The sequence below is a fragment of the Molossus molossus genome, unplaced genomic scaffold (assembly GCF_014108415.1).
Source record: "Molossus molossus isolate mMolMol1 unplaced genomic scaffold, mMolMol1.p scaffold_m16_p_6, whole genome shotgun sequence".
Classification (NCBI taxonomy): Eukaryota; Metazoa; Chordata; class Mammalia; order Chiroptera; family Molossidae; genus Molossus; species Molossus molossus.
Genome location: NW_023425399.1, coordinates 20,698,360 through 20,722,704, shown reverse-complemented (window position 1 = coordinate 20,722,704; position 24,345 = coordinate 20,698,360). Strand labels below are relative to the sequence as shown.

At 40.9% G+C, this 24,345-nt stretch overlaps 1 protein-coding gene and 1 long non-coding RNA gene across 5 annotated transcripts in view; one reads left to right on the top strand and one right to left on the bottom strand.

Annotated features, from left to right (window-relative positions):
* NCOA6 (nuclear receptor coactivator 6) overlaps positions 1-13,624 on the bottom strand; it is a 113,002-nt gene extending 99,378 nt beyond the window's left edge. Inside the window, exon 1 of one of the 2 annotated variants that reach the window (XM_036245828.1) lies at positions 13,577-13,624. The gene's annotated coding sequence lies outside the window, so the exon portion shown is untranslated. Of the gene's footprint in view, positions 1-8,446; positions 8,543-13,576 lie in introns of those variants that run through there. The other variant, XM_036245829.1, reaches the window with a different exon arrangement.
* Positions 13,625-16,347: 2,723 nt separating this feature from the next.
* Positions 16,348-24,345, top strand: part of LOC118619129 — a 30,892-nt gene continuing 22,894 nt past the window's right edge. For all 3 annotated transcript variants that reach the window (XR_004957141.1, XR_004957142.1, XR_004957140.1), the window contains exon 1: positions 16,348-16,418. This is a non-coding gene — a long non-coding RNA (uncharacterized LOC118619129). The remainder of the gene's footprint in view (positions 16,419-24,345) is intronic.

Below are 24,345 nucleotides of genomic sequence, written 5' to 3'. Positions count from 1 at the left end.
ATGTTAATATTTTCAAATACAGGTACCATATTCAAAATAAACTAAAAGGCATTTTCTTCAAAGTTCAAATGTTTAATAATTAGAAAATGTGCCCAGCCAATGTGGCTAAGTGGTTGAGCGCTGGCACCCATGCACCAAGAGTTCACTGGTTCGATTCCCGGTCGGGGTACATGCTCAGGTTGTGGGCCTGAAGCCCAGTGTGGGGGCATGCAGGGGGACAGCCAATCAATGTTCTCTCTCATCGATGTTTCTATCTCTCCCTCTCCCTTCCTCTCTCTCTAAAATCAATTAAAAAAATAAAAATAAAAATTAGAAAATCTAATACTATGCTTATCCCCAAATAAGTGAAGAAGACATAATTTTCTGCCCTGCCAGTTTGGCTCAGCGGTAGAGCGTCGGCCTGCAGTCCAGAGAGACCTGAGTTCGGTTCCCGCTAAGGGCATGTACCTCGGTTGCAGTTTGTCCCTGGCCCTGGTTGGGTCGTGCGGGTGGCAACCACTTGATGTGTCCCTTTCATGTCGATGTTTCTCTCTCTCTCTCTCTCTCTCTCCCTCCCTCCCCACTCTATCTGAACAAAAAATGGAAAAATGTCCTCGGGTGAGGATTAAAAAAAAAAAGAAGAGCCCTGGCCGGTTTGGTTCAGCAGTTAGAGCGTTGGCCTACGGTCCTGAGAGACCCAGGTTCGGTTCCCGCTGGGGGCGCATACCTCGGTTGCAGTTTGTCCCCGGCCCTGGTCGGTTGTGCGGGTGGCAGCCACTCGATGTGTTCCTTTCACATCGATGTTTCTCTCTCTCTCTCTGTTCCTCTCTCTCCCTCCCACTCTACCTGAACAAAAAATGGAAAAATGTCCTCGGGTGAGGATAAAAAAAAAAAAAAAAAGAAGAGATAATTTTCTGATCAGAAGAAGAAATTCAATGGCAGGATGAACAGGTTCATTAATATTAAAACACAAAGAAATAAACCCTGGCCGTTTTCGCTCAGTGGTTAGAGCGTTGACCCACGCACTGAAGAGTCCTGGGTTCAATTCCAGCCAAGGGCATGTGCCTTAGTTGCGGTTCATCCCTGTCCCCAGCGGGGGTTGTGCGGGTGGCAACCAATCAATATGTCTCTCACATCGATGTTTCTTTCTTTTTCTCTCTCTCTCTCTCCCCCTCCCTCCCTCATGCTCTATCTGAAGATAAATGGAAAAATAGCCTCAGGTAAGGATTAAAAAAACAACAAAAACAAAACAAAGGAATAAGTCTCTGCCCAAATTGCTAAAAAAGAGAAAAACAAAATTAAGGTTAAAAAGAAATAACACATTGCCCAGCCAGTGTTGCTCAGTGGATTGAGCGTTGGCCTATGGACTGAGAGATCCTGGTTAGATTCCTGGTCAGGACACATGCCCAGGTTGCAGGCTCAATCCCCAGTAGGGGGAGTGCAGGAGGCAACTGATTGATGTTTCTCTCTCACATTGGCGTTTCTATCTCTCTCTTCCCTCTCTAAAAAAATCAATAAAGACACATTTTTTAAAAAAAGTAATAACATAAAACAAAAACAGAAATAAAATTTATAAACATTATTAACTTCAGTGGGGTGGTGATGACCCAAAAATCATTAAGAAAAAGATCAACAGACAAGATTATGTAAATATTAAAATAGTCTATATGTTAAAAGAAACCACAAAGTCAACAGCCAAATGACAAACAGGAATAATATATTTGTACCACATGACAAAATGGGGTTACTATCCCAAATACACAAAAGTACCTGCAAATTTATTAAAAAGTAAGAAATTAATTACCCAAGAGAAAAATAAGTAAATGACTAGAAAAGGTAATTTGTAGAATAGGGTTTACAACTTATTAATCATCAGGGAAATAAAAATTAAATAAAATACTTTCACCCGGCTTATGGCAAAATTAAAACGATACTTGCTATCCAGAGCCAGTGGGAATAAGAACTGCAACAACCTTTATGGGAAATAACCTGAGTTCATAATATTGAAATAAGCTTATCTCTTAACCAGTATTTGAACATTTATCTTACAGAAGTAAAAGCTTCATTTCTTTTCTTTTTTTTTAATCCTCACCCAAGGACATTTTTCCATTTTTTGATCAGATAGAGCAGGAGGGAGAGAGAGGAAGAGAGAAACATTGATGTGAAGGGACACATCGAGTGGCTGCCACCCGCACAACCAACCAGGGCCGGGAACAAACTGCAACCGAGGCACGTGCCCTTAGCGGGAACCGAACCTGGTCTCTCTGTACCGCAGGCCAACGCTCCAACCGCTGAGCCAAACCAGCCAGGGCAAAAAAGCTTCATTTTTTATAGATATATGCACAAGGATGTCTACTGTTTATAAGGGTGGAAAAAAATCAGAAGCAAACTGAATGTTCACTGATAGGACCTACATAAATGAAATATTATGCAGCTGGAAAAAGAAATTAGACATCTGCTTAATGATATAAAATATATGATATCTTAGGAAGTAAAAAAATAAGTTATAGAATAATGTGTATGGCATTGGAGAGGAAGGGGGACATCTGTAATACTTTCAACAACAAAGATTAAAAAAATGTATATGGCATCATGATAATCTTAGGAAATAAGAGAAGATGAATCAGTAGGTTTATGTGTTTCTAAGAGCATAGAGAAAAATATGAAAGAAATACTAGGCTATTCCACTTGTGTAGCTTGGAGTGGAACTAGAGATGTCTGGCTTTTGCTTCATGTACCTCAAATGATGCTGTTTGTTTCAATTAGCCTATAATGCTTTGTGGTTTGAAAGAAAAATTCTTTTTGAGTATAACATAACAAAAAAGAAATGAAATAAGAAAAAAAATCTATAATAGGAATGACAGAAAAATAGTTAATTAAAAGTGACAAAGAACTGGTGTATAGGCCCTGGCCAGGTAGCTCAGTTGGTTGGAGCATCGTCCCACTATGCCAAAGATGCTGGTTTGATCCCCGGTCAGGGCACATACAAGACTCAACCAATAAATGCATGAATAAGTAGAATAACACACCTCTCTCTCTCTCTCTCTCTCACTCTCACTCTCTCTCTCTCAAAGAGAGAGGAAAACATCAATGTGACAGAGAAACACTGATTGGTTGCCTCCTGTATGCACCCGGACTGGGAATCGAACCCACAACATTTTGGTGCATGAATGACACTCCAACCAACTGAGCTGAGCCTCTGGCCAAGGCAGAAGAAGGTTTTGATTCAAAAGCTTTGTTTTTTATGTTTGTCTGTTTAGAATGTTATTTTTAAAAAGCAAACATGATTCATCACAAGATCCTGTCAAAGAAATGCCCAGTTATATATTTACAATCTGTGTCTTCTTTTTGGTATACATCTCCCAATGCTGGTAGGCAGTCGACATATACTGACTATACTAATCAAATTTTTTTCCATGCTTATTCTAATCTCAAAGCTTCTGAATGAGTCATCTCCTCATACACTGAAGAGTTAAATACAACCTAAAAGAACTCAGTTAAAGGCTCAATTTCTTTAGGAAGCACTCCTAGATTCAACTTTACTAATATTAGTTATATCAATAGATTTCAAAATGATATGTGCATGCACAAACCGTTAAGATCCACAGTGAGAAAGAATGTTCAGCAAATCCATTATTTAGGGTATAGTAAGCTGTCTCTGTTAAGTCTAGTCAGATGCTGGTTTACCTATCTTCCCACTTTTACTGGTATTTGGTAGTTAACAACAGTGTCTTTGAATTTCTCCAAGTGTTTGAATCTTTTAAGTCTATTATATTATAGAAAAGACCATCTTACTTCCATATAACATTAAAATTGTGGCAAAGGACTTAACCTAATGAATAATTTCCCTCACTAAAATCCAAAACAGGAATTTGATTCACAAATTTACGATAATTTCTTGTGAGAGACAGCTGCTGCCCAATGTCTAGAAAATGCACATATATGGTACTATGTAATATCAGTTCTATATTCAATGGTTCAATACAGTAAAGGAGCTGGTTAATGGGAACTTTTGTTGCCTCTTTGTGTGTGCACATGTATGTGTGTGGTGGGGACATGTGTGTGGTGGGGACATGTGCGTGGTGGGGATCTGCAACTGCTTAATGCTAACTACAAACCTAAATACCTATCTGAAATATAAATGCCCTCTGAATTTCGTGATCATTAACATTATTAACTGACATCGTTTTTTCCCCCAGCTTTATTGAGATATAATGAACATAAGTTATGTAAGTTTAAGGTATACAATGAGATGGATACATGTATATACTAAAAAATATATAACAAATTTAACAATAAGGTTAGTTAACACGTCTATCACCTCACATAATTACCTTTTTTTTTTGGTGTGTGTTGAGTACATTTAAGATGTATTCTCTTAGCAACTTTCAAGTAGATAATACAGTATTGTTAGTTCTAATCACCATGCTGAACATTAAATCCCCAGAATCATTCACCTTTTAAGTGGAAGTTTGTACCAACATCTCCCAATTTCCCCCACCTCGCAGCCCCTAGTAACCACTATTCTACTCTGTTTCTACGAGTTCAGCTTTTTAACTGAAATAGTTACTATTAACTGATCTTAATAGTCTAATCGACATAGAATATAAAATTCTTCACAAGTTAAAGATGAGGTTCTGGTTTTTTGCTCTACAGGGTTTATATATAAAATAACATTTATCACCAAATTCTAGGGCTGCATTACTCCCTCCAACAAAGTCATAGTACTCCCTTTATGTACATATTTTTATATACCTCTACTTGCTTATTAATTAACTCAGCAAATGTTTATTAAGCTCCTAGGCAGCCCCTGGTCTTTTTAGAATAAGGTGAGATACAAAAAGACTAAAATTTTAAAAATAAATAAATGTGCCAGACAACACACTAGGTAGATACTGGGGCCACATGGTGGAAGGAACAGACCTAGCCATCAAAGAGCACTCAATCTAGTGAGGAAGGAGAGAGTAAACTAGTTCCGTATCTCTCCTTTCTCTCCATGCTGTTCATATACTTCAAGACCAGGCTTACTTTGCTAATGTACAGCTTTAATTATGTCATCGAATGGCTAAAAACTTGTGTTGACTTCCCATTACTTAGTCAATCAAGTTCAAATTTCCCAGCTTGGAAATGAAAAGAATTCAAAGCCTTTCATGATTCAGTTGTATAGTATGCAGAAGCTATGAGTACAAGCTTTGAACTGCTTGGACTCAAGTTCTTTCTTCATCAATTGTTAGCTCTATGCCTCAGTCTCTTTATCTGTAAAAAAAAGGATTAAAAATAGTGCCTATCTCACAGGGTTGTTGTGAGGTTTAAATGAAATACAGTAAAACCTGGACATACAGACTAAAAGCTGAAAGTCCATTATGTAATCAAGAAGGTTTTTCGAATTCGTAAGTTAGAAAATTGACAAATTAGTTTGCCGGTTTTCACTTACATAGACATATTTGCATAATTAAAATTAAGTATGTATGAAAAGTTTAATTTCACATTAAAGTTTTCTATATGTATTACTGTAATTTTAAATTTATACTGAATAGGTCTAGTAAATTCATGCATTCACCAGTCACCGCTAGTAAACAAATGCACATGGCTGGGGCATGGCATAGCACAGTTTGCCTTCAGCATGTTTAAGAAGTCCGGCTGGGCCCTGGCTGGTTTTGCTCAGTGGTTAGAGCATCGACCTGCAGACCAATGAGTTGCAGGTTCGATTCCAGTCAAGGTCACGTACCTTGGTTGTGGTTTGTACCCGGCCTTGGTTGGGGTCGTGCAAGGGGCAACCAGTCAATGTGTCACTCTCATATCGATGTCTGTCTGTCTGTCTTTCTCTCTCTTTCACTCTCCCTCTCTCCCACTCTATCTGCAGATAAACAGAAAAATATCCTCGGGTGAGGATAAAAAGAGAAAAAAAGAAAGAAGTCCAACCAGTGTGGCTCAGTGGTTGAGCATCAACCCATGATGGGTTGCCAGTTCAATTCCTGGTCAGGACACATGCCTAGGTAGTGGGCCCGATCCCCAGTAGGGAGCATGCAGGAGGCGGCCAAACGATGTTCTCTCTCATCGATGTCTCTATCTCTTTCTCCCTCTCACTTCCTCTCTCTCTAAAATCAATAAAGGAGTCCTGGCCAGTTTGGCTCAGCGGTTAGTGTTGGCCCATGGACTGAACAGTCGCGGGTTCAATTCTGGCCAAGGGCATGTACCTCGGTTGCGGGTTGGTATCCAGTCCTGGTCGGAGTCGTGTGGGAGGCAACCAATCGATGTGTCTCTCTCACAAAGATGTTTCTCTCTCTCTCTCTCTCTCCCCCCCTCGCTCCCTCCCACTCTGTCTGAAAATAAATGGAAAAATATGCTCAGGTAAGGATTAAAAAAAGAAGAAATTTTTAAAAAATGTATAGAAAGTCACGCCATAGGACAACAAAACCAATTACTTAGTGCAAGTCTGTGAGATCATGTACAACATTGTTTATGAGTGGTGACTCTTGAATTTAAACATGTAGACTATAGTTGTAGATAAGTAATATTTATTTATTTTTTAATTTTTATTTTATTTTATTTTTTTATCCTCACCTGAGAGCATTTTAGCATTCATCTTGAGATAGAGCAGGAGGGAGGGTGGGAGGATGAAAGAGAGAACCATCAATGTGAGAGAGACACATCCAGTGGTTGCCACCCACACAAACCTAACTGGGGCCAGCACAAACCGCAACTGAGGCACATGCCCTTAGCGGGAACCCAACCCGGGCCTCTCTGATCTGCAGGCTAATACTCTAACCGCTGAGCCAAACCAGCCAGGGCAGTGATATTTATTTATGTCAGCGAAATTACTATACAGTGTTCTTTCCAACATATGGTCTATTTGCTAAAATTTGTTAAAAATAAAAGTAAATTGCCCTGGCCGGTTTGGCTCAGCAGTTAGAGCGCCAGCCCTCAGACCAAAGAGTCATGGGTTCGATTCCGAGGTAAGGGCACATACCTCGGTTGTGGTTGTGGTTCATTCTGGCCCTGGCCGGGGTCGAGCAGGAGGCAACCAATTGCTGTGTCTCCCTCACATCGGTGTTTCTCCTCCCACTTCTGAAAATAAATGGAAAAATATTCTCAAGTGAGGATTAAAAAATAACAACAGTGAATTAATAACAAAAAAAACCCTGTTAATTATAAGCAAATCTTGGTTAAAAGCATTTAAAAATTAACAAGATGTTTATTTTCACATGACATACGAATAGAACATTGTCTGTTAAATCTGAAGTTTGTCAAATCGAGGTCCACAAAATCAAGGGTTTACTATACTACTTATAAAATGCTTGGCACACTATCTGGCAAATAGTATGCATGCAAAAAAATGTGAGCTACTACTATTATTACTGCTATTGTTGTTCATCTCCATTTCCAGCCTTAACTCCAACAGCAACCCTGTTATCTTGTTCTCCAGCCAAACTGGACACTTTACTATCTCCTAAACATCCATCTCTACAACCATGCTTTCACTCACCCTGCAAAAAAACTGCCTCATCTCCAAGTACATACTCCTAACTACCCTTGGCAGCTGCAGGTAAAGGCTACTTCTTTCAGGTACTATTCTCTGATATCCCAGGTCCATCACACATTACATACAACCCACATGACACTTAAACCCTGGCTAGATTCATCTTCACATCCTGTACAGTTCTAATCAAATGTACACAGTAGAGCTCAATAAATTTTTGACAAATGAATGAATTCCTATATTTCCTTTCTGTCATCCAACTACTCTCTTAAAACAGCTCTATATCACAAGTAAAAAGACCTCTTCTGTAGTTATTTCATAAAGCTGGCCAGCTAATTTTCTTTTCTATCACCAATGTGGTAATTTCTAATATAATACCAAGCACACGGTAGATGCCTAAATATCCAGTGATTTGAATTGAACTGAATCTCATCTTTTTTTTCATTTATTTATTTTTTTTCTTTTATTATTTTTTTAATCTTCTCCCGAGGATATTTTTCCACTGATTTTTTTCAGATAGAATGGGAGAGAGGGGGAGAGAGAGAGAAATATCCATGTGAAAGAGACACATTGATTGGTTGCCTCCTGCATGACCCTGATGGGGGCCAGAGATTGAACCTGCAACCAAGGTATATGCCCTTGGCCAGGAACTGAACCCATGACTCCAATCCAATGCTCCAACTATTGAGCCAAACTGGCCAGGGCTTCATCTCGTCTTTTAATTTCGATTATCATTTTATTCATCATGATTATGTATGAGTCAGCCTTAGAAACAGATTTTAGTTTTTACCTGCCCACAACCTCATCTGTCAATTTCTGGTCATCCTGACCTTATATCCCAGTATGTCATTTAATGATTTAGGAGAAAGAATATTTAAAACCTCAGTAAGAACCAGAAAATTAAATGCCTACAGGGTGATAAAAGTAAATGTGTGAAGCAAGTGAGTACTGAGGACTGTGCAGAAAACCAGGAAACACACATCTCACCTAAAAGCTTCAGCTTTTATTGTATTGCTATAAGAGAATATGGGCTTGGTGTTGACAGATCTTCCAATTTTTCAAGATAAGTCAGAAACTCTGAAATTTGTATAAATTTATAAGACATTAAAACATTGTATGAGACAAAGAAAACGTGTCTGCAGGTCAAATCCAACCACAGGCTACCTGTTTGCGTCCTCCGCTAGGTAAGTTCTCTATAAAATAAGTGTTGGGGTGGGAGGACTTCCATTTCAGCTGACAAGTCTAAGACAGCAGCTAAAACTAAGAGACAACTTGGAAGTGTCTCCTGCAACACTTAGGCTAGCTCTCCACCAATCTGTATTGACCCGAAAACCAAACTAATCCTACAACTGTTGAGCATAAGGAGCCTTTCCTCTATACTTACTGCTAGGACTTAGACATGAAAAATAGTGCTAAATAACAGGTAACATTGTGCACTTTCTAGGTGCCACGTTGTTCTACATGTTACATGAAGTAACTCACTTAATCCTCACAACAATCTTCTGAGATTAATACTATCACCCTATTTTAACAATGAGAAAACTGAGGCAACTTGTCCAAGGTCACACAATTAGCAAGCAGTGGAGCTGGAACTAGGACCTCAGAGTCCACCAAAAGAACTCACAATCTGAAAACAAAGGCCATTCAAGAAATGGTGCTGGGATAATCAATTGTACATAGGGGAGAAAAATGAAACTAGACTCTACTCACACCACATACAAGAGCAGATTCCAGAGGGATGAGAGATTTAAACATCAAAGACAATTCAGTAAAGATTCAAAAAGATAATCTAAATAACTTCCAAATTTTGGGGGAAGAAAAGATTGATAAATTCAACTTTATTAAAATTCAGAACTTCTTTTTAACAAAAGACAACTTGAAGAGATTTAAAAGATTAGCAACTAACTGGGAAATGGTATCTGTAGTACATATAATCAACAAAGGTTTAATAATCAGAAAATATAAAGAAATCTTTTGAAAAGGACAACCCAGTAAAAAAATAGCAAAACAAGCCCCAGTGTGGTCTGAGCCATAAAAACCTGACATTACCACAGTTGCCACACATAACTGACCTTGGCATCACTGATCAATATAAAATATTCAGGGGTCTATGTCATGCTGCAGGGTACACAGAAAATGGGGGACCCAGCCAGCAGGACAGAGCCAAGATGGCTAATCTCCACTATATAGGAACTGGATGGCAAAACAGAAGTTGAACAACCAACATTCAGACACATAGATCAGGGATTGGCAAATGTCTATGTTAATGGCCATATAGTAAGTATTTCCAGCTTTGTGAGCTATATATTCTCTGTCACACCACTCAACTCTGCCACTGGTAGTGAGAAAGCAGCCAAAGACAGTATGTTAATGAATGGGTGTGCCAGTGTTCCAATAAAACTTTATTTATATAAATAGGTGGTGGACCAGATTTGACCTGTGGGTCATAGCTTGTGGACTCCTGACATAGATAATTATAATCTTCCTATACTCTAGGACTATTTCCCCTCTCTTTCCCTGACTTTTATGTCTGCTGACCCCTCTAATTTCCTGAAGCAAAAGCTACACAGTCATCAGCTTTGTGAAGGTTTCTAAAAGTCTACTACCCTATCAAAAAACATCTTCTCCCTTACTGTCTGTGACAATTTTTACCTCATTTTCTTTTCATCTTTTTAACCTCTTTGACAGCCACCATCCCAAACTAGACACCTAAAAATTTCTCTCATCATTCACAATGTCAAGTATCAACACCTGAAAATTCGAATGCTATTCAACGCTCAAAGTCTCTGCCTTAGTTCAAACCCTCATTACTTCTTCCCTGCTCTTCAGTCCATCCTCCTTTTTTTTTTTTTTTTAATCCTCACCCAAGGATATTTTTCCATTTTTTGTACAGATAGAGTGGGAGGGAGAGAGAGAGAGAGAGAAACATCGACGTGAAGGGACACATCGAGTGGCTGCCACCCGCACGACCAACCAGGGCCGGGGACAAACTGCAACCGAAGTACGTGCCCTTAGCGGGAACCGAACCCGGGTCTCTCCGGACCGCAGGCCGATGCTCTAACCGCTGAGCCAAACCAGCCAGGGCTCATCCTCCTTTTAAAGAACATCCATTCATCTCCTAAAAATTAAACTTCCTCAAAGACCTTGAATGCCTCCCTATCACCTAGGGATTCAGTCCAAACTCCTTAGTAAGGTCCTTCACAACCAGATTCCAATCAACCTTGTCAGTCTCATCCCTCCTCCCTCTCTCCCTCTCTCCCTCACTCACACACACACACACACACACACACACACACACAAACACTCTGCTCCAGCTACATTCAGTTACATTCCCTAAAAATACATGACATGTATGGCTATGACTTTGCCTGGAATACTCTTCTCTCCAACTCTCTATCTGGCAAACTCCTCTACCTTTCAGGACACATCTCAAATGTCATCCTTTCACAAAACGTTCCCGATTCCCAGAGCAGAGACATGACCTTATAACCTTTGATAATTCTCCTTTAGAATTTACCATCCTGAACAATCATTGTTTACATGTCTACTTCTCTCACGGGACTGAATATCCAAAGTGAGAAGACTCTGCCCTAAAAACCTTTGAATCCTCAAAGCCTAGCATAATGCTTGACATGCAGGTGATACCCAGCAACCAGTAAATATGTTGAACGGAAGACATACTTTGTGGTAGGAGTAGAGTTTCTTAACCTAGGGTTCATAGACGGGAGTCAGAGACAGAATTGAGGGGGTCCATTACTTGAATAAGAAAATAAATTAACTCTTTATTTTCACTAACCTCTCTGTTATTTTCTTCAAAAATGAATGTAAGCAACAAACCATTCTAGTTTTAGCAGGATATGTGACTCTGTCACAGTAATCACAGATTATCTTTATATCATATTACAGTTGTTAAAGATATCTTAAAGAAAGTATTATTTATGCACATTACATCTTTAAAATTATAATTATAGCCCAGCTGATGTGGCTTAGTGGATTGAGAGTAGTCTCTTAGACTGAGAGGTCCCAGTTCAATTCCCATCAGGGCATATGCCGGGCCATGGGCTCCATCCCCAGTAGGGGGTGTGCAGGAGGCAGCCTACAGATGTTTCTCTCACATTGATGTTTGTTTCTCCCTTCCTCTCTCTCTTAAAAAAAAAAAAAAAAAAAATCAATAAAAACATATTTTAAAAATTATAATTATAAAATTTTATAATGTGCTTATAAAAAAGTATATAATACTATGCTATAATTTGCATATTTTGGTAACTATATTTCAATATAATTGGTTTTTTGGTAATAAAATGTATTTTGTCTTATGTAATTAAAAATATTACTATTCTGAGAGGGGTTCATAAGCTTCACTAGATGCTAGAGGGGCCCATGGTATAGACAAGGTTAGGCCTTCCTGCATTAGAAGGACCCAGAACAAATGAATCATGCTACTTTATATTTGTATAATATATATATAGACTATACTGAAAATCTTATTGCTATGAACGTCCTCACAACATTTTTGTTGAAAGTCCTTTTTTATTATATGGGAGACCTAGAACTACTATATCATGAATGATTTGCATAGTTTCCCTTAGAACTCTCTCATAGCCCTCTTGAACTTTCAACTCTTCTCTTTAATTAAAGGATCTCATGACAGAGATCCTGGGTCTCTACCATTGTTCACTTTTTTTTTTTTAAGGCTTTTTTTGTCCCCTTGCTGTATAGTAAACACCTAGAAGGGAAGAAACACTTCTTAAAACTATAGAAAGAAGTCAAAAGGGTCCTGAAGATAACTTCTTTACACAAATGGAAGTGGACTAGAAATGATCAAATAGCTGGTTATCTATACTTTTTTGTATCCCTGACAAACTCATTACAGAAACAAAATTAGTAGTTATTTGAAATAAGCTGCCACGCTTGACTTAACATTTTTCTGCCTCTAGTTAATTCCTCTAAAGCAGTATGTTCAATGAGACAGCAGATCGGAGTGTCAGTACCCCTTGACACTAACTTTTCAGATCTTAAGAAGTCAACTTTACCTTTCCATGTTTCAGCTAAAATCACCTCATCATCTGAAATTGTTACAGGATCTCTAAGACCTTTGTAGTTTTTACACATTCACTCCTTCACTATTCTTACAGGCTTCAATAACGCCTTTCTGATGACCTCCCCAGGTGACCCTGCTCTTAAAACAGTGGGCTGTCCCCTTCCTGGGAAGACACGTTGGGTCACCGCCCACAAACAGCCAGGTCCCTCCTTTTAAAGACGCACGCAAACTCCCTAAGTTGATGGAGGCTCTCTCGCTTCTTGCCAACTAGTTCACTCTCTGCACCTTTTTCAGGGCAGCTCCGGCACCCAAACCTCAGTCCCTCGTTTTCCTCTTCCTTATCTAACCCTTTCCTTTTTTTTGTTGCTCCCTCAAAAAGGAGTGTAGAATCTTGGGGGCACAAATGTCCTCAGTCCCTTAGGAATTATACGGCCTCCAATTCAGCCCCGCGACGCCGAGGAGACTGCCCTCATCTAATACCCAAAGAGTCCCCATTCCTAATCAACCCTTCCTCCGCGCCCAAAGAACTGCCACAGTCCTGACAGTCTGAGCTCCGACCCCATGCCCCTCCGGGTCCTACGGCCCTGGGGTCCTTAACACCGCCCACAGTCTAACTCAGTTCCAGGTCTTGCCCCTCAAGCTCCACGGATCCCGACCCCGGTTCCGTTTGGACCCAGTGTCCCTTGTCCGCGACCCGGCCACGACCTCACGGCCGGCACCCGCCAGTTCCTCGGGCCTGGAGCGCCAACCCATGCAGACCTCAGCCCGCCCTGCACTCTCTCAGCGCCCCAACCCCGCGTCCGGCACCCTCTCGGAGCCCGGCCGGGCCCCCGCTCCCTCCAGCGCCCCCGCCCGCAGGCCCGGGGCCCGCTCCCCAACATGGCGACGGGGACACGAGCACGGCGGGCGGGGCGGCTCCGAGCAGGGCCCGCACAGGGGCCGTGCTCCACGGTCGTCCGGCGCCATTTTCCCGCGCCGGACCCGGGCGGTGCCTCCTTCCATCGGAGCCAGCCGGGCCGGGATCGCGGACGGCCCACGGGCCCACCCATTACGGGCCCGCGTCGCCGTCACCTCACCTGAGCGCGGCCCCAGCCCTCCCGGGCGGGCCTCGGAGCACCGGCCCGGGCCGTGCGTGCCCACGGCCCTCCGTGAGTTCGTCCGTCCGTTCTCGCGTGCGCCCGTCTGTCCGGCCGTCGGCGCCCGGCTGCCAGCAGCCCGACCCGGCAGGGCCTCAGGGAGCCGGCGGGGAGGGGGATGGGCCGGACCGGGCCGGGGAGGGAGGGGGAGGGAGGGAGAGAGGGAGGGAGTGCGGGAGGGGGCGGGGCAGGGCGGACCAGGGGTGGGTGGGGCCTGGACACGTGACCAAACGTCCCCGAGCGCGCGAGGCGGAGCGCGCATCCGTTCACTTGGGTGCAGAGCTTGGTACCAGGATCCAATGCATCTGTTTCCTGGCGCTGTAATATCCACAGTGGTCCTACCCCTACTTCAGAGGCCACTGCACAGCCCTGTGGGAGGCTTCTGGCTGAGTATTCTTGGGCAGCTCAGTTCTTCAAGCCTCGGTTTACCTATATGAAATATGGGGATGATAATAGTGCTTGCAAAGAGGAAATGAAAGATGGCATGGAAAGCAGTTGGGACAGCACCTGACACATAATGTCTAATAGCATTAATGGTGATAAAGATAACCTTTAACCTTTATTATTATTTTCCTGTAATTCCCTCTTTACCTTTTCCCATCACCATCACCCCCCCCCCCCAACAAGCTTAGTAGGTGCCTTTCTCTCTCAAATGTAGGGAGGTTTCCCAAGCACTGGATTTAATGTCATCAAATTTGATGCCTGGGTTCATATCTGGCTCTCACCCTTGATAGCTGTGTGATTTTCTTTGCCTCTGAACCTCAGCCTCATCATCTACTACCATAGAAGCATCCCAAAAGATAGAGGATGAGCAGGTGGATTGTAAACTGATTGCAAAACTCAGGCATACTGGTTTCATCTAAAAAAAGGAGTTAGAAGTTCTTTCATTCCACAATTATTTATTGAGTACACACTGTATACTTGGACTGGTGTCCAAGCCATCCAGGGCCTTTTTCACATCCTCCCTGATACCCTTCCAATCTATTCTTTACCCTTCTGTTAGTAATGTTCTAAGTCAGAAATCTGATTATGTCTCTCCTCTATTTAAAACTATTTGATGGTTCCACATTGCTCTTAAGATAAAGGCCAAATAGATGTCTTACTGTTGCTCTTCCCATAACTCCAAATATATCTCAGGGCCCTCTTTCCCTCTGGCCTGCAACTACAGTGACCTCCTTCACATATTGTACTTAACTCCTTCTCAGAACCCTTACACATGTTGATCCCTCCCACTTAAAATGCGCCCCTCCCCCTTAGATAACTCATAAGCCTTCAAATCCCAGCTTAAACATTGCTACCCCAAGGGCACCTTCTTTGACCACTCTCCAGACAAGTTCTCTTTCTTGTCCTCAATAGAATTCACTAGGTCATGTATTCCCTATCTTTACCACTGTGGACTCCATAAGGAGGGAGACTATCCATTTTGTTTACCACTGTTTCCTCAGCACATAACACAGTGCCTGGCATAGAGGAGGTGCTCAATAAATATTTGTTGTGTGTATGAATTCTGGGCACTGTGCTAGGTGCTGGGCCCAAGGACAGAGAAAAATAAAGAGAACCAGAGGCGTCCACAAGGGGATACCTCAGACCTTTGAGCCTATGACGCTAACACCAAAAGGATTTATAAGAAGAGCCTGGAGCCCGGCCTGTGTGGCTCAGTGGATTGAGCGTTGGCCCATGGACATTGATGTTTCTATCTTTCTTTCCCTTCCTCTCTCTCTAAAAATAAATAAAAACATATTAAAAAAAGAAGAGCCTAGAAAAAAAATTTTTTTAAGCTTTTTCTTTTAACCTTTAAAAAGATAAAATTTACATAAAGCAAAATGCAGGCATCTTATGTGTATGCCTGGTAAATTTTTACCTATATTTCTGTTACCACCACCCAAATCAAGTTATAAAACTATCAACCCAGAAAGTTTCCTTTGTTCCCTCCCATATTGTCCCCTCCCAGTTAATACTTGCTCCCCCATGCCCTGGCCACTGAGCAGTGGTTAGAGCATTGGCCTGCGGTCCTGAGAGACCCGGGTTCGGTTCCCGCTAAGGGTGTGTACCTCGGTTGCTTTGTCCCCGGCCCTGGTTAGGTCGTGCGGGTGGCAGCCACTCGATGTGTCCCTTTCACGTCAATATTTCTCTCTCTTCCTCTCTCTCCCTCCCACTCTATCTGAACAAAAAATGGAAAAATATCCTCGGGTGAGGATTAAAAAAAAAAAGTACTTGCTCCCCCAGAGAAAAACCACTATTTTTTTTTTATTAATCCTCAACCGAGGGTATGTTTTTATTGATTATTTTTTATTTTTTATTTTTCAGAGAGGAAGGGAAAAGAGAGACAGAAACATTGATGTGAGAAATACCAATCTGTTGCCTCCTGTACTCACCTGGATTGGGGATTGAACCCACAACCTTGGTATATGTCCTGACTGGGAATCTGACCTGCAACCTTTTGGTGTACAGGATGATACTCTAACCAACTGAGCCACCCAGCCAGGGCAGTAACCACTATTTTGACTTCTAGTACCACAGATCAACTTTGATAGTTCTTGAACTTTATATAATCCTATAAGCATATATTCTTTTGTGTTAGCCTAGAAATTGATCATACTCAGAGAGTGACTTTTTGGATAATGATACAATTCATAAATTACTTGATTGATTGATTAATTAATTAATTAATATGAAAGACTAAATGAGAAACTCTGGTTATTTCATCCTGCAGAGACAAAGGTCCTGCCGGAAGATAGCCTAGAGGCTGAGATGACCTCCAAGTCTCAAAAAAATTTTAGAGGTAAGAAAATTCTGAAAAAGCCCTGGCCAGTTTGGCTCAGTGGTTGAGCATCGGCCTGTGGACCAGAGAGTCCCGGGTTCGGTTCCTGCTAGGGGCATGTACCGCAGGAAAAAAAGAAAAGAAAGGAAAAGAAAAGAAAGAAAATCCTGAAAGATTCTAAACAAAAAAAATATAATCTAAAAATGGGCAAAGGTCTTAAATAGCTGTTTCTTCAAAGAAGACATACAAATGACTAATAAGCACATGAAAAGACGTTCAACACTAGTCATTAGGTCAATGCAAATCAAAACCACAATGAGACCACTTCACACTCATTAGGATGGCTGTTATTAAAAAAAAAATTACATGTGTTGGTGAGGATATAGAGAAATTGGAACCCTTTTATATTGCTGGTGGGAATGTAAATGGTGTCGCAGCTGTGGAGAAAAAGTTTGTTGTTCCACAAAAAGTTAAACATAGAATCCAGAAATTCCACTTCTGGATATTTACCCCAAAAAAGTAGAAGCAGGGACTTGAAGAGATATTTATACACCCATGATCATAGCAGCATTACTCACTGTAGCCAAAAGGTAGAAGCAACCCAGTGTCTATCAACAAATGAAGGGATAAGCAAAATGAATTATTTACATACAATAGAATATACTCAGCCTTACCAAGGGAGGAAATTTTGGCACATGCTGCAACCTTGAAGACATTATGCTAAGTGAAATAAGCCAACTACAAAAGGATACGTATTCTGATTCCTCTTATGTGAGGTTCCTAGAGTAATGAAATTCATAGAGACAGACAAAACAGTGATTGCCAAGTGTTGGAGGGAGGAGTGAATGGAGAGTTACTGTTTAATGGGTACAGAGTTGCAGTTGGGGAAAATGAAAAATTTCTGAGATGGGTGGTAGTGATGGTTGTACAGCAATGTGAATGTACTTAATGCCAGTAAATTATACACTTAAAAATAGTTAAAATGGCAAAATTTATGTTATATGTGTATATATTTTACCATAATTAAAATATATGCGTACCAGAACCTCAGCCACTATCCTCATTTTTTTTTTTTTACCTTGTTTTCCATGTCCTTAAACTGAAGCTCAATAGGTTTTTCTGGGATTAGGGAAGATCTGCATGCAGGGACCTAGGAGATAGGGGCCTACATGAGTACTTACACATTCAATAGGTAAAAATAGCAGGTGCATAGACAACACAAATATTCGTTGCCCACAAGAAGGTGGCAAAGGAACAGAAGAAACAGGCCATGGATGGGCATTAAGTGTAGCATAGTGATTACAAGATTGGGCTCTGAAGCCAAAATACCCAAGTTTGGATTCTAGTTCTGCTATTTATCAACTAAGTGACCTTGGGCATGTCCAACTTATTTGTTATACAGATGCGGAAACTGGAATCAAACAGAGATTAATGCTTGTCCAACAGAGTCAAAAGTATTTTCTCCTTTATTTTGTTTGTTTTTGAATCCTTACATGGTTTTTATTTTGTTTTGGACTGTAAATTCTCTAAAGAAAGTATTTTTGTAATATCATCACTTATAATGTAACTTAACTTTTTTGTGCTTCAGTTGCCTCATCTGTAAGGTGCAGATAATAAGGGCACCTTACAGATGAGGATTAGAGGATTAAATGAATCAGTGGAGGATTAAGTGAATTAGTATTTATAAAATGTTTAGAAGAATGCCTAGCACTTATGAGGTCTCAACAGGCAGCAGATTAACAGAATCCTTTAAAGAAGTTATTAGGTTGTTTTACAGGATGTTATGAAAAAGAAAAGCAGTCCTAGACAGTATAGATGTCTAGAATATCTACGATTGTTCTAGATATAGACTTGGTTTAAAAAAAGCAAATCAGTTGTTCTTTGATGTGAACAATTTGATTGACATTTATTGAACTTCTACTTTCATATGTTTGTTTAAATGGGCTTAAGCTTTGCAGTGATAATATTGATAGTGAATACTTAAACCATGTCTTTAAGAACAACATCAAATAGGGAAAAAAAGGACAAAACCACCTAGAGAGCATCAACATTCTACTGTCTGCAGGGTTCATCACAACAGTGCCAAATGACAAGGTTATCACATTTAGTTGGACAAGTTGTGTCTTGCAGAAGGACATCATATCTAAATGGGAGCCATAGACATTATAATTTATAAATTTATTGTGATAATATACCAGTAGATGGCAGTAAAGTTTTTTTATTAGAAAATCAGCTCAACAATTTTCAGACAATAGGACAGCAATTTTCAGCCAGTGTACCACAAAAATTTTTTAACCATGCAGTACCTGGCCCTGGCCGGTTTGGTTCAGCAGTTAGAGCCTCAGCCTGAGGATCGAAGGGTCAAGGGTTCGATTCCAGTCAAGAATGCATCCTCTGCCTGGGTTGGGTCATACAGGAGGCAACCAATGATGTGTCTCTCTCACATGGATCTTTCTCTTTCTCTTTCTCCCTCCTCTCTCCCTCACTGCCTTCTACTCTCTCTAAAAAAAAAAAAAAAAAAAAAAAAAAATCGATGGAAAAATATCCTTGGGTGAGGATTAACCAACAAATAAATAAATAAAACTTGCAGTACCTGACCTTAGATTGTCAAATTAAAAAATTGACAACAGCCAATACAATAGCCATCTGGTGTGAATAAATCAAAATTATGCATATTATTTTGTCAGATCAGCAAAAATTATATTTTTGAGTGTGCTGCAGAACTTTAGTAATTAGTTTATGTGTGCCATGAGATGTAAAAGGTTGAAAATCGCTGCAATAGAAAATAGAAGAAGGGTCACTTCTATTTTGAATAAAGGCTATATTCTATTTTGAATAAATGGCTTGCTCTTACAAAAAAAAGATTGAAAAATAGAAATAGAATGATAATTACACAACTGAAAAAAAAATTAGAGTATCAAGAAGTGACCCAAAAACCCCCCAAAACAGGAGAAATATTCTTAGGATTTAAAGGCTGTTTTTAAAACTATTTTGAAATTTTGAAACTGTTTTATTTATTTATTTATTTTCTTTTATTGATATTAGAGAGAGGAAGGGAGAGTGAGAGAGAGATAGAAACATAGATGAGAGAGAACATTAATTGGCTGCCTCCTGTATATCCCCCACTGGGGATCAGGCCCACAACCTGGGCACGTGCCCAGACCGGGCATCAAACCAGCTTCCTCTTGGTGCATGGGTCAACACTCAACCACTGAGCCACACTGGCTGGGCTGAAACTGTTTATTAACATAAAGATACACTAATTATAAGTGGTAAAGCTTGATGAATTTTTACAAAGTGAGTACATCTCTAACCAACTTTCAAATCAAGAAACAGAACATTACCAGCTCACAAAAGCCCTTTCATGACCCCTTGCCAGTTATTACCCATGCCCCTGAGGGTAAAACAGTATCCTAACCTCTAACTCCATAGATTAAGCTTGCCAAGTGTTACACTTTATATAAATGGACTCTCACAAAATATACTCTCTTGAGTCTGGCCTCTTTTGCTCAATTTTATGTTTTTGTAATTTGTTCAAGTTGTTGCAAATAGTAGTAGTTTGTTCGTTTTCATTGCTTCATAGCATTTCATTATTTGAATATATCATAATTTATCCATTCTACTGGTGATAAGCATTTCAGTTTCCACCTTAGGTTTATTTTTAATGGTACTAATATGTACATGTCTTTGGATGAACATATGTACAGTTTTCTGCTGGATATGTACCTATGACTAGGATTTCTGGGTCATAAAGTTTGCATGAGTTTCGCTCTAGTTGAAATTGCCAAATGCTATCTTTTGTTTTTTTAAACAGCTTTATAGAGATATAATTCACATACACAATTCACTCATTTAAAGAGTACAATTCAATTTTGTTTAGTATGATCACAGATAGGTGCAGCATCACCACAATCAATTTTTTCGAATATTTTCATCACCTCGAAAAGAAATCCTATGCCCTTTAGATATTGCCCTCTTTCCAACTCCACCCCCCATTTCCCAATTCCTATGCAACCACTAATTTGCTTTCTGTCACTACAGATTTGCCTATTCTAGATATTTCATAAAGATTATATAATACAGTATGTGACCTTTTGTATGTGGCTTCTTTCACTTAGTATGTTTTCAGTGTTCATTCATGTTGTAACATGTGTCGGTATTTCATTCCTTTTTATTGCTAATATTCTATTGTATGAATATACCACACTTTGTTTATCCATTCATCCATTGATGGATATTAGGGTTGTTTTCATGTTTTGGCTTTTGTGAATAGTGCTGCTATTTTTGTACAAGTTCTTGTTTGGACATCTGTTTTCAATTCTTCATAGTATATATCTGGAAATGGAATTGCTGCGTCAAATAGTAATTCTATGTTTTATCTTATCAGAGAAATGCCAACCTGTTTTCCACAATGGCTGTACCAGTTTACATTCCCACTAACAATGTATGAGCGTTCCAATTTCTCCATATCCTTGCCAATACTTATTTCTTTCTTTTTTTTTTTATCCTCACCCGAGGACATTTTTCCATTTTTTTGTTGTTGTTGTTCAGATAGAGCGGGAGGGAGAGAGAGGAAGAGAGAGAGAGAGAGAGAGAGAGAGAAACATCGACGTGAAAGGGACACATCGAGTGGCTGCCATCCACATGACCCAACCAGGGACAGGGACAAACTGCAACCGAGGTATATGCCCTTAGCAGTAACCAAACCAAGGTCTCTCGGGAAGGCAGGCTGACGCTCTAACTGCTGAGCCAAACCGGCCAGGGCTCTAAGAGTTTTATAGTTTTAGCTCTTATATTCAGGGCTTTGAGCCATTGTGAGTTACTTTTTGTGATGTGAGGTGAGGGTCAAACTTCATTCTTTTGTATGTGGATATCTAGTTGTAGCAGCACCATCTTGTTGTTATTGTCGTTAATCCTACCCGAGGATATTTTCCCAGTTATTTTAGATAGAGTGGAAGGGAGGGAGAAAGAGAGAAACATCAATGTGAGAGAGACACATCAATCAGTAGCCCCCCACACATGCCCCAACTGGGCCTGGGGATTGAAACTGCAACCCAGCCCTGGCCGGTTTGGCTCAGCGGTTAGAGCATCAGCCTGCGGTCCAGAGAGACCCGGGTTTGGTTCCCACTAAGGGCACATATCTTGGTTGCAGTTTGTCCCCGGCCCTGGTTGGGTTGTGTGGGTGGCAACCACTCGATGTGTCCCTTTCACGTTGGTGTTTCTCTCTCTTTCTTCCTCTCTCTCCCTCCCACTCTATCTGAACAAAAAATGGAAAAGTGTCCTCGATTCGGATTAAAAAAAAGAAGAAAAAAAGAAACTGCAACCCAGGTATGTGCCCTTGAGTGGGAATCGAACCCACACTCTAACCACTGAGCACATCTGTCAGGGTTGTAGCAGCACCATTTGTTGAAGAGACTATTCTTTCTCCATTGAATGATCTTGGCACTCTTGTCAGAAATCAATTGACCATACATATATGGGTTTATTTCTGGACTCTCAATTCTGTTCTGTTGGTATGGTTATCCCATGCCAGTACCACAATATTTTTTTTCTTTATTGATTCTGGAGAGAGAGGAAGAGATAGGGAGAGAGAGAGACAGAAACATTGATGAGAGAGAACATCAATTGGCCGCCTCCTGCATATCCCCCACTGGGGATCGGGCCCACAACCTGGGCATGTGCCCCTACTGGGAACCAACTCGGTGACCTCCTGGTGCATGGGTTGACGCTCAACCACTGAGCCACACTGGCCGGGCCACAATATTTTGATTACTGTAACTTTGTAGTAAGTTTTACAATCAGGAAGCTTCATCTCTTAACCAAGATATGAAGGAATACCAAACTATCCACTTTAAGAAGCAAGGTGTTGTATTTTAGAGCAATTTGAGGCCTGAGAGAATATCATAAAAGCTCTTTAAATTTCCAAACATCTCTTCAATTCATAGTCAGCAAAAATTCAGTTCTCAGTATGAGGTGAATTTTATGTTTTCTGTGGTAGATCAAGATAGTACAGTCTCTAAATAAAATAAAAGTAATTAAGAATATAAAGTCTAGGAAAGCAAGGACCTTGTCTGTCTTGTTTATCAGTATCCCCAAGTGCCTTAGGCAGCATGGCAAAGGGTAGACACTTAAGAAGATATTCATGGAATAAAATATGATAATTCATATACAAAGTGATAAAAAGGATTTTCCAAGATATCAGAATTTTGTTTTAAAAATGAGAATTGCTGCCCTGGCCAGTTTGGCTCAGCGGTTAGAGCGTCGGCTTGCGGTCCGGAGAGACCCGGGTTCGGTTCCCGCTAAGGGCACGTACTTCGGTTGCAGTTTGTCCCCGGCCCTGGTTGGTCGTGTGGGTGGCAGCCACTCGATGTGTCCCTTCATGTCGATGTTTCTCTCTCTCTCTCCCTTCCTCTCTCTCCCTCCCACTCTATCTGTACAAAAAGTGGAAAAATATATCCTCGGGTGAGGATAACAAAAAAAAATAAAAAATAAAATAAAAATGAGAATTGTGCCCTGGCCAGTTTGGCTCAGCGGTTGAGCGTCGGCCTACGGACCAGAGAGTCCCGAGTTCAGTTCCTGCTAGTTCCATACCACAAAAAATAAATAAATAATAATTTTTTTAAAAAATGAGAATTGTGCCCTGGCCGGTTTGCTCAGTGGTTAGAGCGTCAGCCTGTGGACCAGTGAGTCCTGGGTTCGGTTTCCACTAAGGGCACGTACCTTGGTTGCAGTTTGTCCCCAGCCCTGGTTGGGGTCGTGTGGATGGCAGCCACTTGATGTGTCTTTCTCACATTGATGTTTCTCTCTCTCTCTTCCTCCCTCTTTCCCTTCCACTCTATCTGAAGATAAATGCAAAACTGTCCTCGAGTGAGGATGAAAAAAAAAAAAAGAGCCCTGGCCGGTTTGGCTTAGTGGTTAGAGCGTTGGCCTGTGGTCCAGAGAGACCCGAGTTCGGTTCCCGCTAAGGGCATATACCTCGGTTGCAGTTTGTCCCAGCTCTGGTTGGGTAGTGTGGGTGGCAACCACTCGATGTGTCCCTTTCACGTCGATGTTTCTCTCTCTCTCCCTCCCACTCTATCTGAACAAAAAATGGAAAAATGTCCTCAGATGAGGATTAGAAAAAAAAAGAGGCCCTGGCTGGTTGCTCAGTGGTTAGAGCACTGGCCCGCAGACCAGAGAGTCCTGGGTTTGATTCCCGCTAAGGGCACGTACCTTGGTTGCAGTTTGTCCCCGGCCCTGTTTGGGGTTGTGTGGGTGGCAACCAGTCGATGTGTCTCTCTCATGTCAATGTTTCTCTCTCTCTCTCTCCCTCCCATGCACTCTGTCTGAAGATAAAAGCAAAACTATCCTCAGGTGAGGATAAAAAAAAAAGAGAGAGAGAATTGTTTCATTAAACAAATATTTTATTGAAACCTTTGTGTGTGTGTGTGTACATATTTTTTTAACTTTTTTTTTTTTTCCTGATTGATTTTAGAGAGAAACATCGATTTGTTGTCCCACCTATCTATGAATTCATTGGTTGATTCCTGTATATACCCTGAGCAGGGATTGAATCCACAACCTTGGTCAACGGGATGACGCTCTAACCAACTGAGCTACCTAGCCAGGGCTGTCATTTGTATGTATATATTTTAAAAGAATGGTTTATTTACTTTTAGAGAGAGAGGAAGAGAGAGGAAGGAAGAGAGAGAGAAACATCAATGTGAATGTGGCTGCTTCCTGCACATTCCCTACTAGGGACCTAGCCCAAAACCTGGCACATACTTTGACCAGGAATAATTGAACCAGTAGCCTTCTGGTGCATGGATGATTCCCAACCAACTGAGCCATATTGGCCAGGGCTGTCATTAGTATATTTAAGAAGGAAAGAAAGAAATGACCCGAAGAGACCCACATGGCCCCCCAAAAAACATGCTACATGGAAAGTCCTATAACTCCATCACTTAAA